This window comes from Pinus tabuliformis, chromosome J (assembly GCF_031772625.1).
Source record: "Pinus tabuliformis cultivar Carrire ecotype Pingquan chromosome J, CPIR1, whole genome shotgun sequence".
NCBI classification, from domain to species: domain Eukaryota; kingdom Viridiplantae; phylum Streptophyta; class Pinopsida; order Pinales; family Pinaceae; genus Pinus; species Pinus tabuliformis.
This window is the reverse complement of record NC_142295.1, coordinates 461,456,356-461,465,541: the sequence shown is the minus strand read 5'-3', so window position 1 is coordinate 461,465,541 and position 9,186 is coordinate 461,456,356. Positions and strand designations below refer to the sequence as shown.

Sequence of the window (9,186 nt, the reverse complement as noted above, 5' to 3'; positions counted from 1 at the left end):
AAGAAGAGTATGGAATTTGTCAGTGGGGTTCGTCATATGGTCTATTTGGAAAGAACAAAATAGGAGGTTTTTCAGGGATAAAAGCTGCCAAGCTGCAAGAATATTGGAAGAAATATGTAGATCGATAAAAGAAACTGTTCTATCAGAGGTATGGGAGGAGGAGGACTGGAAAATGAATCAGGAAGAATGGAGAATAGTTTCCAAATTAAATATGGAATTTAGCATGGTCTACCCCCGAGCAGAGAAAAGGATCGGACCTCTCACACAGAGCCCTAACCATTTCAGATATCCTGGAGAACAATTGATTAAGTTGAACTTCGACGGGGTGTCCAAAGGAAACCCAGGGAAAGCAGGCCTGGGGGGCATCTTCAGGGACAGCAGGGAAAATACAAGGTGGGTGTTTGCGGAATGGGGAGGTGAAATGACGAATAACGAAGCAGAGCTTTGGGCGGTACATCAGGGACTACAGATTGCAGTAAGGAATAGGTACATGAACCTGGAAATCGAAGGAGACTCACAGATCACAATAGAGATGCTCCGAAAACTAAGGGATGACAGGAGTTGGGAACAAGTAACGAAAAGTTGGAGGACTGCGGGGATCATTCAAGACATTGAGGGGATACTAAATAGAATTGAATATAAAATAATAAGCCATGTAAGGCGAAAAGGGAATAGAGCGGCAGATCTGCTGGCGAATTGGGGGAGTAAAGAGTCGAACAGAAGACTGGACGTTAGTTGGCCATCAATAGAGGATGAACCGAGCTGGAGTGAACTTAAAAATATAATAATCCAAGATCATAATGAATCAATTGCCCGGAAAAAGGATAATCAATAGACTTCCGATCGTAAGGAGGAAGAGAGTAGACAGGACAATAAATGCCCGGACAGGTAGCATGCAGGAACGGGCAAGCGGAGATCAAATCATGATTAATGGGATCAAGCGAACCGCGGAAAAGGATATCATCCCAAGGAGAGGTGAGGGAAGAGTATCGATGAAGGAAGGTGGAGATGTTAGGCTGACAGGGGATGGGCGGACTCATGATAGCAAAGATAAGACAGGTGGAGGAGTGGAAAGGAAGTTAGTTAATAAGAAAAGGAGGCAGAGGAGAAAGTTTAAAGCGAGAAGGTGGCAAGACAAAAGAAACAGGAGAGGGACATGCAGGAGAATGAAGAAGGGTGACAAAGCATCGACGAGCACAGTTCAAGGGCGGGGAAGGACCAGGAACCTGCAATAGAAAGAAGGAAGTCAGGAAAATCTGAGGCGAAAAGGGATAATGGCTGAGGGAAGGAGCATGGGTGCAGGGAGATGGACGCGAAGTAAGGCTGAGGGAGGCATTCAGAAACGAGAGGAACGTGAGGAGAAAGGCAAAGGCATTGTGGAGGAGGAGACAGAGAAAGAAATTCTGTCAATCCATGACGATTCAGAGGATGAGGTCGACATTCGTGACTTTGAGCCAGAGAAAGAAGTACCTGGATATGAAGATTATGGCAGGGGCGGAAGGTCGGGTAGGACTCAGACGAGGAAAAGAGGCCGAGAGGTTGAGGAGGGGTACCAGATTGAGGAAGAAGGAGAGGATTACGAAAGAAGAGTAGGGAGAAGAGGACGGCGAGGCAGGGGAGGAGCAGGAGAAAGAGGTGGGCGAGGAAGAAGAAGCGGAGGAGGGATGGCAGAAGCAGGGGAGGCCAGCGGAACAAGGAAAGGTAGAAAAGGGAGGAGGGAGATAGGAAGGAGAGTGCAGGCTGCTGAAAGGGCATACTGCCATAACACAAACCCAAAAATTCGAAGGATAATTGAACACCTGGAAGAAGAGTCAATGCAGGCTCAGTCGGAGTCGGAAATGGAGGACTGGGAGTATTTTCTCCCGGACCCAAGTAATACGAGGGGACGAATGACCCTATATAAACAATCTCTGCACGTATATTGGGTGATGAAGAGACTCCTTGCCAAAGCCATGGAACAAGTAGCCATGGAAATGGCAGAACTATCCCAGGGGATACCAAACCTGAAAAAGGAGCTGAGGAATATTTAGATTACCTTGCTCATGCAGGACAAGAAGATGGACGAAATTCAATAGCAGTTACAAGCAGGAGGATCGGGAATCAAGCAGGAAAAGGAGCAACAGGCAAGAACAATGAACCAGTAAGAGAAGGCTTGATGTAAAGAGGTTTTTATGCAAAATCTCCCTCTAGTTACAGTGAGCTTTTTGTAGGTTGCTGTTTTTATTTTAATATGCAGACAAAAAACAGTTTAAATAGATATAGGATCGCAGTTTATAAAGCTTGGAAAGATAGACTGAGGATATACTATTTTTGGCTTGCTATTAAAAACTTCAGGTGGTCAAGAAACCTGGTTTCCCTTAGGGGCGGGTTGAGATCACCACAGTTTTGTATTGATCTCAATTTATGATAATGGAAAAAAGGGACTCTCCTCAGCTTACAAAAAAAAAAAAAATTAAAAAAATAATAAGTAAATGGAAATATTAGTTATATGATTTAATAAAATATGTAATTTATAAAATATGATATCAGAGAAATCTAATTAAAAAGCAAACTTATATTCTATTATATTTTATTTAATTATGAAACTTTACATACTGAGAAAAATGAGTATTTATTACAGAGTTTTTTTTGACATTGTATTCTAAATGGTTCTTATGTTATGCTCTTAAATCTAACTCTTAGATGCTCTACTCTACCATGAGACAATACAATGCTAGAAAGATGGAACCCCCTCTTTCTAGTGACCTGGTGTTTAACATAGTTTGATAATGATTTCAGATTAGGGTTTTCGCATGTCCCAACACTTCGTTAGTGTTAAATACATATAAATATTTAAACCCATAAAAGAAAAAAATGTAAGTGAATATAAAAATCATATAATTTAATACAAGATATAACTCAGGGGATATCATATAAAAGAAAACCTAATTAGAAGGTGGGGCTTATACTCTACTCTTTTTTATTTAATTATGGAAATACAAATACAAAGAAAGGGGCATTTACGATTGAGTTGCCTATGACATTGTTGTCTATATGGTTGTTGCAAATTATCTTTCTCCTTTGTTTTGATCTCAAATGCCACTCCTAGATGTTGTGCTCAACTATGTTTTAATACAATCCTAAAAAGATGGAACCCCTTCTCTTCCTAGTGACGTAGTATTTAACATAGCTTGGAAACTATTTAAGGTTTAGGGTTTTCACATTTTTCAAGCCACTATTAGTGTTATGGTTTTGGACCTTTTAGGATCTTCTTGAATGTCCACACGTGACTAACTCCACATATCTAAGTAATGGTGTTGATGCAGCGTCCACTTGGTACCACCGTATGAACTAGTTAGCTAAACTTGTGGGAGGCATAGCTTCTGCATATGAAATTTGATTAAGGTGATTTTCACATTGTTTGAATGCTAGAATTGGTGTGTAAAACGACATCAAGAGGCAGAGAGCTATGCTCACAAAGCTTTCACTCATTTCATATCCCAAAATAACTTTAGAGGGCTTTAAATTCTAAATCTCAAAATTAAGACATATCATAAAATATGTCACAAAAGATAATTCCTCCAATTTTTCTACCCAAAAAATATCAAAATAAATAACAAGTTATCCAATAATTCATTTTAAATCAGTTAAAAAACATGTTTCATTTCAATTTTTATTTGTAGAATTTATTTTAATGTATATTCAAGTGAAACAAGAATTGGAATGTTTTGTGTAGCATTGTCTTGTTATTCTTAATATGAAAAAGTAAAGTATTTATGTATTCTTAAAATGGAATGTGTGTCACTTTTGTGGTGAGGGGAGGAATGTGTATAAAAAGAAATTACACACATAAAGCAAAATGAAAAATAAAGTGTTACTTTCCCTTTAAGTTAAGCTATGTGATCAATCAAACAAGGAAAATAGTTTAGATTGTTTTGCGTATGATAAAAGGTCATATGAAGACCTATTCGTCCTTTCCACTCTATAAATAACTGGGCCTTGCGGAGATATCTTTTGTGACGGGTACTGGGGCTACGTCCCGAAAGAACTGGTGACGCTTCCAGCAGCCAAAAAATGACGGGTACTGGGGCTACGTCCTGAAACAACTTGTGACGCTTCCAGCAGCCAAAAAATGACGAGTACTGGGGCTACGTCCCGAAAGAACTGGTGACGCTTCCAGCAACGAAAAGAATCAACCAAGGTATTGAATCAGGCTTTAGTGCTTCCCACACCTCCACCTATAGGGAAAGATGCCCTAAAATTTGGCCAATAGGATACCTTCGTCTCACGGAGGCAGTCGAGTCTTTAGCTTCTTGGTAATCGGTTATCAGTACCGAGCACTATACAGGTTGGGTAGCCCCATATAGGACCGCACACACTGAGCCTAAGCCGAACCCCCTCTGAATCGGGTCTCTGTGCTGCCTGGGTTGTCTTTTCCGTGGACTGATTGAAGGATTTGAAGCACCCTAAAATACAACTTCTATGTTTCAAAATGTAACATGACCATGGCGGCTTATTGGATGCCTACCCCCAACAGTCCTAACCTAAACTATAAATTATTTTGTGGCCCATGTGGGGAAATTTAGTTTGTTCAAGTTATGATTGCTTTTACGTGTCTTCCTTCACTTATGGTGTGAAAAATTAAGCTTAAATAAACTAAGTACAAAAGGTTTTTACACTTGATTCCCTTTGTTCAAAGTTTAGAGTAGCTTAGTGTGTGTAGTGAAATGTGTGTGTAAGTGACAGAGTGAACATACAAAGTTTGTAGTCATGTGGATATTCGATGATCCTTTTCAAATTCGTCTACTTACACTAAATTATGTTTGTTCCTTACCTGCAAATAAAATAATGTGTGGTTGATGGGCCACTTACTTCCTTCCTATTACACTATGTGAGCCTAAAAAGGGAGATGAAAAACTGAGTGCTTTGAGAAAGATTTCAGATGCAAGCCCAGGATCGTCTAAAAGACGCAAGGGAAGCAGGGGCTACTCCCTTTCTTTAATAACACCAGTTCCTAGTCCCAATGCTAATGAAGTAAAGATGCTTTGGTTAGTAAAAAATATGAGTGAATTATGGGCCACTTACTCCTTTGCTAATTAAATTATTTGACTTGGGTAAAATAGCAAAACAAATTGAAAAAATGTGTGGATTATGGCCACTTACTTTTCCCCTTATTAATCTATGTGTGAAATGTAAAAATTTTAAAGTAAAGGCTAAGTAATTGCCCTACTAATACTGATTATTAAAACAATCTGAACTATATGGAAAAAACTTGCAGAGGTGAAGGCAATTCACTAAAGGTTGCCAGTCACCCACGAAAGAAAAATTACAATGATTGTTTTTGTTCTTTGTAAACTGTGGGGTTAGGCTCTGCACAAGCGAGCGAACCGTGTGTCAATCTGCAAGAAAATGATAAGTGTTAAGCCAAATTATAGATATTAAGAGTGAGAATGATTATAAGCAATATGCATTATCAATGTTCTAAATTTAAACTTATATGATTAAAGAACAACATATTTTATAAATGATACTATACTAGAAATAATTTGACTAAAATTTACAATCTCACTAAAACAAATTAGTATTGAAGAACTAAAGGCAAAATTTATACCTTTACCATAAATTCAGTTAAATTAAATGACATCCTAAGCAATAACACAAGGCCATGTGCAAGAAAATTAAAGTAGAGTATAAAGAAGTATCAGAGTACTTTGCAAAATAAATGTAGAGATTAAAAACTATACTAATTATATGTTATTAGTCAATCCGAAATGCATTATCTAATATTTTTTCTCAAAACTTTGGAAATGAGTGGATATTTATGGTAGGAATGTAGCTTGAATATGATATAGATTTAATACATTAAATTTTTTATGATATATTCCATTAAATAAATTCAATAATCCAAAATTATAATTATCTCAATTTCACACGGTGAATTAAAAAATCTTAAAAAACAAAAAATCTGATAAAATATATATAAAAAAAAATAATGCATCAAAAAAATTATGATGCATTCCATTAAATAAACTTAACAAATTATAATTATAATTATCTCAGTTTCACACACTGAATTAAAAAATCTTAAAAAAAAATAAAAAAAATAACAGCATTAAACTACATTTCATGTTAAAATTTATAATGAATTATATAAATATCATTAAACTCATCATAAAATTTAGGTAAAGAATTAAAAAATTAAAAAAAGAAACAACTCGTAAAATTTAATAATTTTAATAATTACCTTTTTAATTTTGGACAATCTTTTACACTATTTAACGAAGGAGGAATTGCACACTATGAATCCTTAGTATCCTATCCATGTTGGAGAGGGAAAAAAAAAAAAAAAATTCCAAATTTCTAGCACTGTTCTATTGATTGGTCCTACTGATGGGGATGAACAAAAATGAGTCTAATCCTATATCCAATATAATTCTATGTATAGTACTCAAAACTGTCAATGTAAGTGTATGTATGAATTTGGGGTAATACTTTGAAAAACTGAACGCATTGTTCTTTGTCTTGTAAACTTCACTTGATTTGTCTGTAGATCTTCCAGTGTACCATCCACCATAGTTGTAGACTTCTAGTGCCAATAGTAACCCAAAAATGTCTTTGCACCATCCACACTAGGGAAATAAGGTGGTTCAAAATATATCTGACGCAGGGCATCACAAGCACCTAGATATGATGGACCCTTCATTTCAATGCTACCCATGGCTGTTACTACCAGCTGCTGATATGAGAAGAAAAACCTTTTCACCGCGGCTTCTATTGCCTGGAAGGCCAACAGAACATGTATTGTTGCAACATGATAAGCACCTGAAGTGTTATGTGAGCGAAGCCCATGTGAATGAAACAAATGCATAAGTGCCTCCTGGAGCCTTGGTCCACCCTTTGGATCAGCCTCAACACCCATGACTTTGGTCACCAGATGCCTTAGTTCCTTGCATGCATTTGTAAGGTCTCTAAGGGGGGCAGACCGAAGGCAATATGTGCCTGCAAGCGTACTAGTGCTGCTAATTTCTAATTGGTGTTTAAGGCAAAGGAAATCATCTGGGTCCATCACTAGAAGCAAATTCACAATTTCTGTGAGCATGTTCCACATCCTTTCAACCATCCAACAGTCTGTGGATGCTCCTATGAAATCCCCAGAGTCTATTCTTTCATATACTCTGTGCAACAATTCTTGGCCTACAAATACCCAGGCCTCAAAGATCTGGAGGACATTGCAAAGTTTGGCATCTTCTAGATTATGGAACTGTTTATGTTGTTTTAAAGAGTGCAAATATCTTGGCTTGCAGATTCTATCATATTCAAGAAGAGGTTTACCTGACATATTTGGTTCCCCCAGACCTAAAGTGAAGGGAGTCCTCTGCATATGGCCTTCAATGGCAAGCCATATTCTAGAAACCATAGCTTCAGCGCTTTTCCATGTACCCAAACGAGGAAGTAGGCTCTCTTCACTTGTTTTGCTAACCACAGGTAAAGCACCAGGTCTCTGCCATACCTCATGGAAAACTTTCCATGAGAGAGCACCACTACTTACTGACAACTGAAGAGTGGGAACCTGCTTGTCATTTTCACAAATCATTGAAATCAACTCAATCTGGGAACTAATTAAGGATTCAAGCCTTCTCTTCCATTCCTCTTTGTCAATGTAAGTCCTTGTGTCACAGAGGATAGACGAAACAAACTGAAAAGTAATCTCCAATGACTGTAAGGCAGCCTTTACCAACCCCTCTCTAGACCAACCAGGCCATTCCTTGAATTTCCACATGGAACTGAGCTCGGGGAGATGCACATACTGCTCGTAACCCGCACACTCCATGGGGGAGGGCTCTATGGATTCTTCAACAAAGGCAAAATAGGATGCCATTTTTTTACAGGACATATTTTTTCCCTGCAAACATAACCAGGAGAGTAAAGACACTAATGCTCTCCATATACCATAATCTAAAAAGAACAACATAATAATAGAATAAACACTAAAATCCATTTTAAACACTAAAATTTTGAAAACTGGAATAGAATAAAATGTTCTTAAATCCTTGATATAGTTAAAAAGTTATATATAATATGTTACTGGACAAAAAACATATCTATTTGTTGCAACTCAACTTTTTATGTAGATGATAAAAACTCAACACATAAATAATGAAAAGAGTTAAATAATGTCAACACATAAATATATATTTTTCCAGTTAACAAAGTGAATAGATATAAGCTAAATATACGGTGGTTGGTCTGTTGGCACTTAAATTCGGAGCACATTACTGTTGCACATCCGGCAAGGACAAAGTCTGTAAGTGCTTTCATCAACAGATTTTAGTCTGAATATCTAAAGTGTTAATATTTAATGTAAGTAATGTCAACTCTCATTTCTTCCTATGACATCAGATCCTTCTGCTGTTTCCATGTGTACCTCATTTCTTTGTTTCTCCATTTATACTTATTATATCAAATTTATCTACTGTTTCCACTGTGCATATATACTCACAGTGTTAATAACTAAACAGATTCCTTAACAACAATATTCCACATTTATTAGACTATGCAATTGTTTTGTGATTTTTTACTATGGTTTTCCATTTCTCCATCCAAACAGATGACACCAGTTTCAGCTACCGATTCCACTGCGTATAATATATCTACAGTATTCATAATTCATTTGTATAATATAAAATTGAATGAAATGAGGACAGATGATTTGCTGTAAGATTTTGCGGATATTAGAAACACGAATACTTATTAATCACAAGTTTTAATTGAAAATTTTTACAATCCTAAAGCAGATTTTTGAGAAAAACAAGTCATCAGGAGAAAAATTTGAATCGTAACAAAATTATAATTATATTCAGAAATTTAAATCTTTTTTTATCAGGTTGGAAAAAATAAATTAATAAAAATATTTGAGGGAGGAAAAACTTCTATCTATTTAGAATCTCTATACATTAGACATTAGCTAAGCATATTTATGTATATTATATATATTTAAGATTTTGAGAATAAATTTCACTATGAGGAGATGGGTCAACTGAATTTTTAAACGAAAGTTTCAAATATTCCAGAAATCTACAATTACATTCAAAAATACTCCAAAAATCCAGAATACTTTGCGAAGCACGGGGTTCTTCATGGCACTGCATTCATGAGGAGTCAAATAAAATTTACTGAACGAGGAAAAACTTCTATCTATTTAGAATC

General features: G+C 36.5%; 1 pseudogene; it reads right to left on the bottom strand.

The window, feature by feature from the left end:
• Nucleotides 1–6,436: 6,436 nt before the first annotated feature.
• LOC149227834 (nematode resistance protein-like HSPRO2 pseudogene) lies at nucleotides 6,437–7,858 on the bottom strand (annotated as a pseudogene).
• Between the last annotated feature and the right edge of the window lie 1,328 nt (nucleotides 7,859–9,186).